The following is a 15,614-nucleotide window of genomic DNA, read 5'->3' as shown; positions in this document are numbered from 1 at the left end:
GCTGGAGAAATTCAGCAAGTCACGCAGTTTCTATAAGAAGCAAAGGGTAAGCATCGTTTTGGATCTAAACCCTTTGTCAAGCAGAATGCAGACAGGAACCTGAATGGAATAGTGGGGGAGGAGAGGAGAGGAGGGAGGAAGGGGCAGAAGGAGAAGAACAGGGTAACAGGTAAGAGGTTATATAAGTGGAAAAGGATGGGAGAGTAGAATAGAAAAATAAGCTGTGATAAGCTGAAAGGGTAGCTCACTGAATGGAGATGGAAGGGGGTGGGAAGTTAGAGGAAAAGAGAAGGATAGGGAAAGGGAGAGACTCAAGGGAGATGTTAAATGGAAACTGGAGAAGTCAATTTAAATGCTGAATGGTTTGGGAGCACCCAGAGAGCATATTAGGTCCTGTTCCTCGACTTGGCAATGCATGAGGCCCTAGGTAGACATGATGATGTGTGGAATTAAAATGGTTGGTCATCCTGCTATTGCAGCGGACAGAGTGAAGGTGCTTGACAAAATGATCTCCCAGTCTGTGACCTGACTTTACGATGTAGAGAAGGCCACCGTGAGAGTGGATGACCGCTAGAGATTCACAAGTGTTGCTTCACTTGGAAGGATGGTTAGGGGCCCTGAGTGTTGTTAAGGAAGGATTTGAGGGCGCAAGTGTAGCCTTTCTTGCAGTCACAGGGGTAGGTACCAGCAGCAATTACTGGGAAGGAATGAGTGGATAAGGGAGTATGTGTGATTTAAAATTGTTGCCCACTGGGAGGTGGATCAAAATGAACAAACCCTTGAGTTTAGCAGCAACTTTCTCATCTCTGGAATTCAACTGATGCTTCTATTTCTGCTTCCTCTTCATCTTATGAGTCAGAAATGCATGTAGAGGCTCTAACATGCAATTTAACCGGAGCAGAAAAGGTCCATAATAAATGAGCAGCCTAAGTAGGCCTTAAATTTTGTCACACCAGTTCTATTGAACACACCTCCAAGCTCATCCATCAGTGTTTAATGAGATGGACTACCTTTGGAACACCAAAGACACAAATGTCTTTCCTTAACAAGTGCCCTGCATCTTAGAATCTGAATTTGTTTCCAAGTTTGTCGATCAGACACAACAATGTGGGATTATAAACTGGGAGAAAGATGTAATGAAGCTTCTAAGGGATAGAAACAGGCTCAGTGAATAGACAAAAACATGGCAGATGCAACACAATAGGGCAAAAGGTGAAGTTATTTGCTTTTGAGCACAGAACAAAAAAAAAGAGCATTTTAAAATGGTGTGCAGTGGGGTAATGTTCATGTTTAAATAGAGCTTGGTGTTCTTAGATACAAATCACTGAAGTCAACACACATTTGGAAGGCAAATGGAATGCTGGCCTTTTTTAGAAGAGAAGTTTTGCATAGCACAGTAAAAATATCTCAATACAAAATATGGTGCCCAATTTTGGCCTCCTTATCTGAAATGGGTTATATTCAACACAGATTTATTAGACTGATCCAAAAATGGGCATTGGTCATGTGAAGACAGATTGAATAAACTTTTATTCAGGAGAATTAAATATCTCATTGAGACCAACAAAATTCTTAAAGGGATTGAAAGGGTAGTTTCAAGTGGGTGGATGTTTCCCCAGGTTGATCCAGAACTACAGGCCTGGATTCACACAATAAGTGGTAGGCAATTCAGCATTGAGTTGAGAAGAACTGTCATCATGTGGTGTGTTGTGAATTCTCCATCCTGGTAGACAGAGGAGGCTCAGTCAATGAATTAATTCAGGGAAGATAATGATCATTACTGGATCTTAAAGGAATTAAGGGATATGGGAACAGTGCAGAAAAATGACAATGAGGCAAAAGCTTCCCCATGATCTTGAAGGGGAGGAGGATGATGATACAGGCTTGAAGGGCCAAACAACATATTCAAGTTCTATTTTCAAATGAAAATGCATGAAGTTGATGCAATCCCAATTGGATGATTGTATTTTGCAATATTGCAAGGTACTTTTGAGTATTTTGAGTACTCCTTTGTTTCTTTGTCTAATTTTACCTGCTGGTGAACACAGGAGGTGGGAAAAGCTGTTGAGACAAGAACTCCTTTCAGCTGAGCAAAGTGTATTTGTTTAGATTCTCTGTTGATTGTTATCTTCTTATCCCTCTAGACCCAAATGATGCTATCTGTCACCACCAAATGGACTAGATGAGACAATAAGGAAACTTGACTGGTTCCAACTTTTCCTTTATATTGTAAGGTGTAGGCCATGCTTTCAAAAACAGGCTTTCATTCTCTGGAATTGCTACACTCAAAATAAAACACACATCAGAATACTTATCGAGCACTGGTGCTACAGAGAATTTCTTCATTCTCTTAATCGCTTCTTCCAATCTCACTAAATATTTGAAAACTAGTTTTGATTAAAATGAACAGGGAAGTGGGCTTTATCTCATTCTCTCCCTTTTTCATTTTAACTCCACACATCCCATTACTACCTTCATTCTATTCCCATGGCAGGTACAAATGATAGTGAATGGCTCCTTGTGCATCCCTGTACCAACCGGGCATATCAATTACATTCTCCTCAGACATCTCCAGTGCTGCAGGACCAATGTCAAAATGCATTGACACTAGCACATTCATTTTTTCAGTGTAGATGTTTAGAAAAAAAAAAGTTTTGTTGGCGATCAGCAGAGAGAATAGTCTGTAAATTTGTATTTTGACTAAAATCATCTCATTTATGACACAGCTGATTTGAAGCAACACAAAGACAATGAAATGCACATCAGTCTCAATCAACATGTTGCTTCACATCCATTGGAAGAACCCCAGAATTCACCAAAATTGGATTAAGATTCAGTCTCATGATAGTCATACATGAAAAAAATCTACTGGAATAATTGTAATTTAAACTCTTGTTCAAAATTTATCCAATGCAGTATTGTGAAGCCCTCTTCTAATTTATGTTGCCAGTTATTGCTGAAAAGATATTGCTAATTCTGTATCTTGATCCAAAGTCAAAACTCATTGCTGCTTTACAACTATCTTGTAATGCTTATTACATACATAATTTTTGTACCATGCCAAATATCATATTAGTGACAGGATTATCATCTCAGTAAAAAAAGAAATGATACAAAACTGTCAGCTCAGGGCGGTAAACAAGGGAATCCTGTGCACAGCACTAAACGGCAGTTCAACACTTCTGCAGATATTTTGTAAATAAGCATTCAAAACTAAAAACAACAAAATAGCTGTTGGGATTCAAAGCACTTCACATTTGATGACATGTTGAAAACCTTTGGGCTTGGTTGGAATGTCACTTAATGATCTAAAATAAAGTTGATATATTAAAAGAATCTCTGAATTAACCAAATGTCACTTCCAGTTTGCAGGCAATCAAATGTCAAATGTCAACAAAGGAAACTAAAGTACAATCTGATCTGCTGAGTTTCTTCAGCTTTGTTTTTCTTACCTGAGGAAAAGGCCAAAGGAAGCTGTTCTAAAGGCTTTCAGTAAACCTCATACTTGAGGTTAACATAATCTGGGACAGCATGATGCAAGATGCGCTGGATTCATTTAACCACACATGCAGAAATCTTTGCAATTATTCACAAATAGTACCTGGAAAATGCACCATCATGCAAAAGTTGAACCATGACGTTCTTGTCTTTTAAGTAATATCAATTGCAAAATCTATGCTAATTAAGAATTAAGAGTACCTCTCAAGTTTAATACAAATTTTGACCAGCAACCTTTTTGTGCATGACATACATACAAAGGGCATATGTGTGACATCAGTCTATGTGCAACACCCAGTTAGAGTCTCCACTGTGCAAATGAATCATAGAAATGCAATTAAAACTCTGCACAGATGGAATCAAAAACAAATCTTAACAACAGAAACCACAGAATATTACAGCATAGAAACAGGCCTCTTCAACCCTTCTAGTCCATGCTAATGTTTTTCTTTTGCCTAGTCTCACTGACCTGCACCCAGTCCATTGCCTTCCATACCTTTTCCATCCATATACAGGCAGACCCCAGGTTAAAAAACGTCAGATTTACGAACAACTAGTACTTACGATCCAACAAGCCTGCCAGAAGTAGAATGCCATCAACTTCCAGTTTGAGCGTGGTTAAGTCAGATCATGAAAGACTATGCTAAACGATACTCTTGGAAGATGCTACCATCGCCCAGCATCGTGCGAGTGTATGCTGTACGATGCTCTCGTGCAATGAAGGGAAAGAGGGATGGCTGGGCCAAAAACAAAGGAAGTCTAATAAGATTTATCACCATACCTGGTTAGCAAAATATTCTGAAAATTTGTTTCAAATGTTATATTTCAGCTGTGCAAAGATTATCCCTTGCTCATTTCTGCTTGATAATGTTTATGATGATGAATATATAAAACAGGAGAGGTTATGTCAGGGGTGTCAAACTCAAATTCACAGAGGGCCAAAATTAAAAACTTGGACTAAGTCGTGGGCCAAACTAAATATTTATTGAAAATTTTCAACAACATCTGCATGTTTTCTCTTCTTTCAACATATGTAATGTTAAACTTTTTCTTATTTAAAATAAATGTTTAATAATAGTTTTGGTTAAACTCTTTCCAGAAGAAGCATTAACAAATGAGAAATAAAATATTCAATAATATTTCTCTATAGCCTTTAAGCTCCTTTTAAATGTATCTTTTTTCACAAGCCAACAAGTCAAAAAAATAACAACTTGCTTCAATGAAAGTCCAATCTTTCAACTATGAACAGTCCAAAGTTAACCAAAGAAAATATTAATCCAAGCTTAGCTTGCTACACTGTGATTTACTCTGATGCACCTGGGTCTAAACCAGATACTTGGCATCTCTTCTTAGATGCAAATTCATCAAACTCTGGGGTCAGAGTTTGCCTCCCACCTGTCTTGAAAGGTCCTGTTTTCTGTCTTTCGTTTGGCCATTTTTCGTAAGGGGTTTATTACGTGTGAGTTGGGCGACAAGTTGCAGATGCTAATGAAAGTAAAGAGAGGAGGTGGGGGCGATTAGCGGGCTGAGGGGCCGGCGCCAATGCATTTGCAAAGCATTCTGGGATTTGTAGTATTAGCTGTGCATGCGCTATACTGGCGCGGCAGCCAGCAGGCCAGCTCTAATACATATTTGATATGATCTTGCGAGCCAAATTATGTGATCTTGCAGATGTCAACTGCAGATCAAGAGTAATGAAAATGCAGTGGGTGTGAGGTGTTTGGGTTGGCTGTGGCACATGGAATGGTTATGTAGATACACATTCAGCTCTCTTCTCATTCACTTGCTGAAGGAGCATCTCTCTGACCTTGTAAATGACTGCAACGGTTATTGCTCCATATCATCCTGGAATAAATATAATTTGCAGTGTAATATCAGTGTTCTAACAAGGAAAACATTACTAATTTTTCACAGGAGAGTACAGGGATACTATATTTGTACTGTACCAAATCTCCCAGGGGATTTAAGGCCATTTATGAAAGGAAAAAGAAAGCTCTGTACAAATCTCCCTTGATGCCCACTTCAAGAAATTGACTCCAGTAGAGACCAAAACCACTCCCCACTCCCCCCCCCCCCCCCCACCCACCCAGCAGCAGAATCAGATCCTGACTCTCTAGCACCAGGACCATCCTCTCCAACAGTAGCCATCTCGCCATCATCTTCTTCAACATCACCCAATTATGTAATTATGTATAAGATGTAGCATATTTGGAAGTGCTTTTTAAGTGTTTTGCATGTACAGAACGGTAAAATATATATTATATGTGCTATGTACTACGATAAACATTTAACTAACTGATGCCAAATAAGTATGTACTTGTTCCCACCTAAATACAAATTTGAGTTAAAGACAGACCTAGGTAACGGAACACGTTTTTAACCTGGGGCCTGCCGGTACCTGTTCAAATTCCTCTTAAATATTAAAATTGAGTCTGCATTCACCACTGCAGCTGGAGGCTCTTTCCACACTCTCTGTGTGAAGAAGTTCCTCCTTTATGTTCCCCCTAAACTTTTCCCCTTTCACTCTTAACTCATGTCCTCTCATTTTTATCTCAACTACCATCAGTAGAAAAAGCCTATCTGCATTTACTTTGTCGACCCCCCTCATAATTTTAAATACCTCTATCAAATCTCCCATACACTCCTAGGAATAAAGTCCTAACCTGTTTAACCTTTCCCTGTAACTCAGTTCCTGAAGTCAGGGCAACATCCTAGTAAATTTGCTCTCCACTCTCTCTATCTTATAACATTTATTGATATCCTGTTTAACCTTTCCCTGTAACTCAGTTCCTGAAGTCAGGGCAACATCCTAGTAAATTTGATCTCCACTCTCTCTATCTTATAACCTTTACTGATATCTTTCCTGTTGTTGGGTCCCAAAACTGCACCCATCAATGTCTAATACAACTTTACCATAACATCCCAACTCCTATACTTAATACTTCGATTTATGAAGGCCAAAATGCCAAAAGCTCTCTTTACAACCCTATCCATCTGTAACACCACTTTCAGAAAATTAATATCTGTATTCCCAGGTCCCTCTGTTCTACCACAGTCCTCAGTGCCATAGCATTCACAGTGTATGTCCTTTCTTGGTTTGTCCTTCCAAAATGCAATGCTTCACACTTGTCTACATTAAATTCTTTCTGCCATTTTTCAGCCCATTTTTCCAGCTGGTCCAGATCCCTTTGCAAGCTTTGAAAACCTTCTTTGCTGTCCATATCGCCTACATTCTTAGTATCATCTGCAAACTTTCTGATCCAATTTACCACATTATCATCCAGATCGTTGATGTAGATGTCAAAAAAAAAACAATTTTCCAAGCACTGATCCCTGAGGCATACCATTAATCATAGTCCTCCAGATGGAGAAGCAATTATCCATCACTACTCTCTGGCTTCTCCCGTCCAGCCATTGTCAAATCCATTTTACTACTTCACCATGAATACCTAGCTTCTGAATCTTCCTGATTAATCTCCCATGTGGGAGCTTGTCAAAGGCCTTACTAAAGTCCATGTCAACTTTCCTGGTGACCTCCTCCAAAAACTCTATAAGTTGGTTAAACAAAATCTACCACCCACAAAGTCAAGTTGACTATCCCTCATCAGTCTATAGCTATCCAAGTAATTGTATTTCCAATCTCTTAGAATACCTTCTAATAATTCCACTACTACTGACATCAGGCTCATTGGCCTATAATTTCCAGGGTTACCTTTGGAGCCTTTTTTAATCAACGGAACAACATAAGCTACACTCCAAACCTCTGGCACTACCCCTGTGGCTAAGGTCATTTTAAATATTTCTTGTCAGACCCTAGGGATTAATCCATCTTAATTTGCTTTAAGACAGCAAGCACTTCCCTCCCTTTAATCTATATGTTCCATGAACTCACTGCTTGTTTTCCTTATTTACAACAACTCCGTGCACTTTCCGTAAGTGAATACTGATTTTAAAAAAATTAAGGCCTCTTCCATTTCTTTTGGCTCCATACAAAGCCAACTACTCTTATCTTCAAGGGCACCAATTTTGTCCCTTTCTATTCTCTTGCTGTTAATATACCTGCAGAAATCCTTCACGTTTTCTCATGTCTTCTTTTAGCCTTCCTGTTTTCTTTCTTGAGGTTTTTTATTGCATTTTTATACTCCTCAAATACCTCATTTGTTCCATGTTTCCTAGACCTGAAATACATCTTCTGAACTAATATCCCTTGAAAACCAAGGTTTCCTATATGCCTTCTAACTTCGCCTTTGATCCTGACAGGAACATACAAACTCTGTACTCTCAAAATTTCACCTTTGAAGGTCCTCCACTTACCTCACACATCCTTGCCCAAAAATAATTTATCCCAATCCACGCATTCTAGATCTTTTCTCATTTCCTCAAAATTGGACTTTCTCCAATTTAGAGTCTCATCCCATCGCCCAGACCTATCCTCCATATTTAACTTGAAACTATTATGATTATTAGACCCAAAATATTCTCGTACACATACTTCTGTCTTCTGTCCTGTCTCATTCCCTAATAGGAGATCCAGAATTGCACTCTCTCTAGGTTGTACCTCTACATATTAATTGAGAAAACTTTCCTGAACACATTTAACAAACTCCAAGCTATCCAGCCCTTTTATAGTATGGGTCCAAGTCAATATGTGGAAAGCTTAAATCTCCTACTATCACAACATTATGTTCCTGCACCTGTCTGCTATCTCTCTATAGATTCGCTCATCCAATTCTCCCTGACTATTGGGTGGTCTATAATACAAGCCCATTAGTATGGTCATATCTTTCCCATTCCTCAGCTTTACCCATATAGCCTTCGTGGTTGAGCCCTCTAGTCTTCCTGCCTGAGCACAGCTATGGTATTTTCCCCGATGAACAATGCTACAACTCCCCCTTTCATTCCCCCCTCCCGCACTTCATTCAGTTGCAGCTAAAGCAATGGAAGCCCAGAACATTGAGCTGCCAGACTTGCCCCTCCTGAAACCAAGTTTCACTAATGGCCACAATGTCATAATTCCATTTGCCAATCCACCCTCTAATCTCATCTGCCTTTCCTACAATACTCTTTGCAATGAAATAGATGCACCTGAGAACATTTCTATCCATTGACTTCGAACGGTGCATCCAATTTTAACATCATCTTTTCTCTCCTTCACTGCTCTATCTGCTCATGCACTCTTGTTCCCCCTCCCCCTGAAAATCTTGTTTAAACCCACCGGAGCAGCATGAACAAACCTTCCCGCAAGGATATTACCCTTCCAGATCAGATGCAAACTGTCCCATCGGAACATGTCCCACCTTACCTGGAAGAAACCCCAATGATCCAGAAACTTGAATCCCTCCCTCCTACACCATGTCTTTAGCCACTTGCATTATCCTCCTATTTTGAACCTCACTGCACATGGCACAGGTGGCAATACTGAGATCACTATCCTGAAGGTTCTGTCCTTCAACCTAGTACCTAATTCCATGAACTCTCTTACAGGTCCTCTTCACCTTTCTCACCCATGTCATTGGTCCCTACCTCGCCGACGACATCTGGCTGCTCACCCTCCCTTCTGAGAATGCTGTGAACTCGTTCTGAGATATATTCGGACCCTGTCATGTGGGAGAAAACATAGCATCTGGGATACTCGATCTCAACCACAGAACCTCTTATCTGTCCCCCTAACTATGGAATATCCTATTATCATAGCTCTCCTCTTCTCCTCCCTTCCCCTCTTAGCCACAGGACCAGACTCCAAGCCAGAGATCTGATCTCCATGGTTTGTCCCTGGTAGGTCATTCCACCCCCCTCCCCCCAGAGTATCCAAAATAGTATACTTGTTTTTGAGGGGGACGGCCGCAGTGGTACCTTGAATGCCTGCTGTAACCTTTCCCTCTCTTGACTGTCACCCATCTACCCTCCTCCCAGCTCTTTAGTGTGATAGTGTCCCTGCCTCCAGAATGATCCAGAGTTCATCCAACTCCAGCTCCAATTACTTAACTTGGCTTGTCAGAAGCTGCAGCTGGATGCACTTCTCACAGGTGAAGTCATCAGGGATACTGCTGGCTTCCCTGACAACTTTCATTTTTCAAGAGGAGCATTTCCCTGCCTTGGCTGCCTTTCCTATTGTCTATGGCTAGATGAACAAAATATATGACATATTAAAAAAGCCCGCCCTTACCTGTTCTCGCCTGCTGAATCTTTTTGTTCAACTCCGACTATTCCTCATCTCTTATGTCTTCTCGCTGAAGCCGGTTGAGCCAAAGCCTTACCACTCTGACACTGCCCACTCTGACGATGACCGCTCGCTCCTTTGTCTTCAACTATTCAATTCGATTGTCCAATCAACTGCTATTTTACATCTGTCCTATTTAAAGGGACCATCAACCACATTCCATTTTGTTTGGGAGCCAATTAAGTACTCCTGTTAAATAATGAAGCACATAATTTTTTAAGCTGTTCATTGCAGAAGCATTAGCCTTCATGCATGACTAAGAGCAGAATAAGTCTGAAGGCAAAAGCAATTTGCTGAAGGAACCTAAAGAAGGAAGGACAAGAAACACCTCATTGAGGAGGACTTATTCCTTAAGAGTTTCCAGAAGTCGCACTCCTTCTTCCAACTATCCAAGGAGTAAAGTGTTGAAAAATGTAAGTCAAATGCCTCCCTGTGAACCTATGACTTAGGAACAAGATAACTGGCCTCTCCATGGTGCTCAGCAATTTAACAAGGTTCATGACCAATTGGCAGTACATTCCAGTTTAATTACCGTTAGCCAGACATTCATGGCAACCTTTGAGGTTTTTTATAATATTAAAATAGGAGGATAATGCTTGTTAAGAATCTATTTGCCTCTGTCTTAAAAATATTCAAATATTTTGTTCCTACCCCTCTTTGAGGAAAGGAGTTCCATAAATGCCAAAGATATTTTATCATTTGAGATAGTTCATAAAAGGGTTCCTAGAATAATCCCTGCTACTGGGGGATTGTATTATGAGGAAATGGCGGGTCTGTGTTCATTGGAGTTCAGAAAAATAAAGAGGAAATTTTCAGAAAAGAGTAAGATTCTTAAGGGAGAATGATGAGTCTCATGGGAGAGTCGATCAAGAGAGCGATGGCAGAGAATAAGGACGTTTGAGGAAAATTTATTTTAAGGGGCTGGAATCCACAATTTTTTAAAATCTCATAGACGTGTGAAGGATGAATCCTTGAATGTATTCAAAACTGTGAGAAGTGTGGGTTTTTTTTATCAATTAAGGCAACGGGGATAGTATAATAATCTACTGGATCAACAGTGCTTTTATTTATGGTGGAGAAGGTTCAATGAACTGACTGGCCACCTCCTGTAGCTATTTCTGATGGTCCTTTTAGTCCATAATCTTCAGGGGAAAAAAAAGTTTTGTCTCATTTCTGTCTTAAATGGTTGACCCTTTATTTTTAAACTGTAGCATTTTCTTCCAGATAAATCACAATAAAATCCACTCCACATCCTAGTCCCATTAGGATCTTATATGTTTCAATCATGCCCTCTTTTAATCTTCTAAAGATGACAAAAATATGTCATATTCCTCAGGCAGATCACTGATCACAGACAAGTGCCTGGAAAACGTTGCAGTCAAGGTGCAGGTGAATGTCACTCATAGCCCCAGTGTCAGCATCATTTCAGGAAGTGAAAGCTGACAGATGGTGCATTTTCTAGCTACAAGCTCTCTGCAACATTCTTCCGTGAGTGCTCTCTCTTCTCAAGGAAAGGGAAATTGATTTATTTCTCCTTAACCAGGGAGCAATTGGAGCAAAGGCCAAATGAATTTGATAAAGAGCATAGACTTCCTCAGAACAGTTTGTCCTCGTGGTCTCACAGATGAATTTCGAAATTGTTCTAAATTACAAAGATTATTACTACCAGAATTACAGAAAACACTGATAATCTGTTAAGTATCTGGGAAGTAGAATGAAGCCTTCATTCTCAGGCAATTGTCAGAAAATTAGATGACTTGTAGAGAGGATGAATTGGAACAAGTTGTTTTTTGTTAAGTGGAAGGCATTCAAAGATGAAATTTTGAGAGTACAGAGTTTGTATGTTTCTGTCAGGATTAAGGACAAAATTAGCAGGGATAGGAAACCTTGGTTTTCAAAGGATATTGGGGATCTGGTCAAGAAGAAGAGAGGGGTGTATGCAGGTCCAGCCAACAAAGAGCAAACGAGGTAGTTGAGGAGTATAAAAATGCAAGAAAAAAAACTTAAGAAGGAAATCAAGAGGGCTAAAAGAAGACATGAGGTTACTTTCGCAGACAATGTTAAGGGAAATCCTAAAGGATTTTCCAATATATTAAGGGCAAAAGGATGATAAGGGATAAAATTGGTCACTTTGAAGATCATACTGGTTTGTTATGTATGGAGCCGAAAGTAATGGGAGAGATCTTAACATTTTTTTTTAAACATCAGTATTTACTTGGGAAACTGGCAAAAGTTCAAAGAAATAAGAAAAAGAGGCAGTGAGGTCATGGAACCTCTAAAGATTAAAGGGGAGTAGTTGCTTGTTGTCTTAAAGCATATAAGGGTAGATAGATCCCCAGGTCTGACAAGATATTCCCTCAGACCTTGAGGGTGGCTAGTGCAAAAATTGTAGGGGCCCTGGAAGAAATGTCCTTAGCCACATGTGAGGTGCCGAAGGATTAGAGGGTAACTAATGTTGCTCTGTTGTTTAAAAAATGTTTCAAAGTAATCCTGTAAATTATAGACCAGTGAGCCTGATGTCAGTCGTAGGTAAATTATTGTTTGGTATCCTAAGAGAGTAGATGTACAAGTATTTGAATATCCAGGGACTGATAATGGATACTCAACAAGACTTTGTGCATGGTAGGTCATGTTTAACTACTCTTATAGTTTCCTTCGAGGAGTTCGTGAAGGAAAGTCTGTGGATGCTTTCTTCGTTGACTTTAGTAAAGCCTTTGACGAGGTCCCACAAAGGAGATCAGTTTGGAAGGTTCAGATGCTATATAATCATGTTGCAGTAGTAAAATGGATTCAACGTTGGGTATAGAGGAGAAGCCAGAGAGTGGTGGAATATGATCATGAATATGATCATGAATCACTGCTAGGACTATTGTTGTTTGTCATGATGGAGAGTGAGGAAGGTTTTCAAAACTTGCAGAGGGATCTGAACTTGCAGCTGGAAAACTGGGCTGAAAAAAGGCAGATGGAATTGAATGCTGACAATTGTGAGGTGTTGATTTTGGATGGATAAAATAAGGGTGCAGTAGAACAGAGGGCTTTGGGAATACAGATACCCAATTCCCTGAAAGTGGCCTCACAGGTAAATAGAGTTGCAAAGAGAACCTTTGGCATATTGACCTTCATAGAAAGTATTGAGCATAGGGATTGGGATGTTATGGTAAAATTGTATAAGACATTGGTGAGGCCAAATTTGGAGAAATGTGTGTAGTTCTGGTCATCTAATGACAGGAAAGATATCAATAAAATAGAAAGAGAGCAGAGAAAATTTGTTAGGATGTGGCTGGGACTTCAGGAACCAAGTAACAGGGAAAGATTAAACAGGTTAGGATTTATTCCCTGAGAGTAGAAGATTGAGGGGAGATTTGATAAAGGTATACAAATTTGGTATAGAGTAAATGCAAGCAGGCTTTTCCCACTGAGGTTAGGTGAGATTTAAACCAGAGGACATGGGCTGAGGGTAAAAGTGGAAAGTTTAGGGGAAACATTAGAAGGAACTTCTTCACACAGAGAGTGGTGGAGATGTGGAATGAGTTCCCAGCTGAAGTGGTAAATGTGCCCTCAATTTTCACATTTAAGAAAAATGTGGACAGGTACATGAATGGAAGGGCTATAGAGAGTTATGAACTAGATGCAGGTCAGTGGGACTAGGCAAAATAATAGTTTGGCACAGACTAGAAGGGCCAAATGGCCTGTTTTCAGTTGTGTAATGTTTTATTGTTCTATGGATGAAGCTGTCTTCACCTTACTTGCCTCCTCACTCCAGTCTGATTTTCTGGTCATGTATAGTTTCAAAAGCAGCCTCAGGAGCACCTTGTGAAGGGTGTCATTGGGGTCCTTAACGTTAGGTTGCACTGTCTTCATAATATCACTTTCCAAAGGAATCCAGTCTTTGCCATTATCTGTTGCCCATGCAAAATATGTCTAAATGTGTACTCTCCCCATGCAGAAATCACAACAAATGGCAGCGTAAAAGAAGTTCTCTGGATACATTATCAGGACACCTTTTAGCCCTGGATTCTCTTGAAAACACTACTCCTACAGCTTCCGGCAGAATCAAGCCTCTATTCTGTAAGATCTTTCCATTTTATGAAGTTTAGGTATCAAAAAGCTATGTAGCACATTAGCAAGTGGCTCCCAACATGTCCCAAGACAGACAGTGACAATGGCATAACATTTTTCTCCATGAGTATTTAAGTTTTGCTTTATTTGAGATGTTCACAGTACTGGTAAATCCACGTAGCAGCATAAATTCCATCATCAACAAGACACAAAGCAGTAATGAACTTCAAAATATCTATTACCTTGGATAAATGGAATAACTGCAATGGACCTTAACTACCTTATGCTTTCCTATCAAGTCACATTGGTGCTGGAAATGTATCACAGTTCATTCGTTGTTCCATAAAAGTACCTTCACGAAACAGACTGCAATGTTTCAAAATAATGGATCACCACCTTTTTGTATGTACAATAAATTCCAGCCTTCCCAGCACATCAACATCCTCAGCCATCCTGCAGATCAAAGATATTTCTCACTGGTGAACCAGCCTCTTCCATACAACTCAAATTATAATATAGTGATGCTGTGATTAGTGTAAAAACACAGAAATGCTGGAAGAACTCAATAGATTTTGCCGTGTCTATAGGCAGTAAAGAGATATAACTGACATTTCAGAACTAAGCCCTTCTCCAAGAAATGAGTGAAAAGCAGGTAGGTGGCCAAATTAAAAGGCTGGGGAGAAACAAAGAAGTATCAGGAGCAGGAGCAGACCAACAGATAGTGTGATAATTGGACATGGATAGGAGGAGCGAGTAGAAAGGGAAGAACTTATTGGTGGAGCAGAACTGGAGGAAAAGAGACAGAAGGGAAAGGAAGAGACTGAGACAGAGCTAGAGGAAAGAAGAAGTAGGGGTAGAAAGGGGAGTGGGGGCAGACTAACGGAAACCAGAGAAGTCGATATTAATGTCATCTGGTTGGGGGTTGCACAGACGAAATATAAGGTCTTGTTCCTCCAATTTGTGGGAGGTCTGAGTCTGGCAGTGCATGAGACCATGGATGGACATGACATCACTGGAATAGGATAGTGCATTGAAATGAGTTGCCACTGGGAGATCCACGCTTTTGTGGCAGACAGAGCTGAGATGCTCAACAAACCGATCTCCCAGTCTGTACCCAGTTTCTCCAATATAGGGGAGACCACAACAGGAGTACTGGATGCCATAAAAATACCCCTACAGATTCACAAATGAAGTGTTGCTTCATTTGGAAGGAATGTTTGGGGCCCCAAGTGGTGTGGGTGCAAATGTAGCACTTCCTACGGGTCACAGAGGTAAGTGCCAAGGGGGCAATTTGTGGGAAAGGATGAGTGGATGGGGGTCATGGAGAGAGTAGTCCCTGTGGAAGGCAGAGAGGGGAAGATATGCATGGTGGTGGATCATGGTGACAGAAATGGCAGAGGATGACACGTTGGATGTGGAGGCTGGTGAGGAGGTAGATGAGGACAAGGGGGAATACTGACTTTGTTGCGCGTGGGGAAAAACTGCGGGCAAGGGAGGATATGCTGGTGAGGGCTGAGTTGATGGTAGCAGAGGGGAAGCAGGACATCTCAAATGATCTCACATGGAAGACCTCGTCCTGAGACCAGATGTGATGGAGATATAGGAATTGTGAGAAAGGAATGGAATCCTTAAAGGTGACAGGGTGTGAAGAGGTATCGTTGAGGTAGTTGTGGGAGTTGGTGGGTTTGTAGAAAACAGCTTTTGAGATTCCTTTTTAAATTAAATAAGAAATGGTATGGATAGGATTTCAGGGCAGACAATATAAAATTTTCAAGTAAGCTTGCAAAGACATAGATCATCTGTTTACAAATCGTAGCTGAGTGTACACCACCAGAAA

The 15,614-nt window shown here is 40.3% G+C and overlaps 1 protein-coding gene across 1 annotated transcript in view; it reads right to left on the bottom strand.

The window, feature by feature from the left end:
* Positions 1–15,614, bottom strand: part of parp8 (poly (ADP-ribose) polymerase family, member 8) — a 276,468-nt gene that overhangs the window by 251,257 nt on the left and 9,597 nt on the right. The window lies entirely within an intron of this gene.

The sequence above is a fragment of the Narcine bancroftii genome, chromosome 3 (genome assembly GCF_036971445.1).
Source record: "Narcine bancroftii isolate sNarBan1 chromosome 3, sNarBan1.hap1, whole genome shotgun sequence".
In the NCBI taxonomy this organism is placed as follows: Eukaryota; Metazoa; Chordata; class Chondrichthyes; order Torpediniformes; family Narcinidae; genus Narcine; species Narcine bancroftii.
This window is presented reverse-complemented; position numbering and strand designations above follow the sequence as displayed.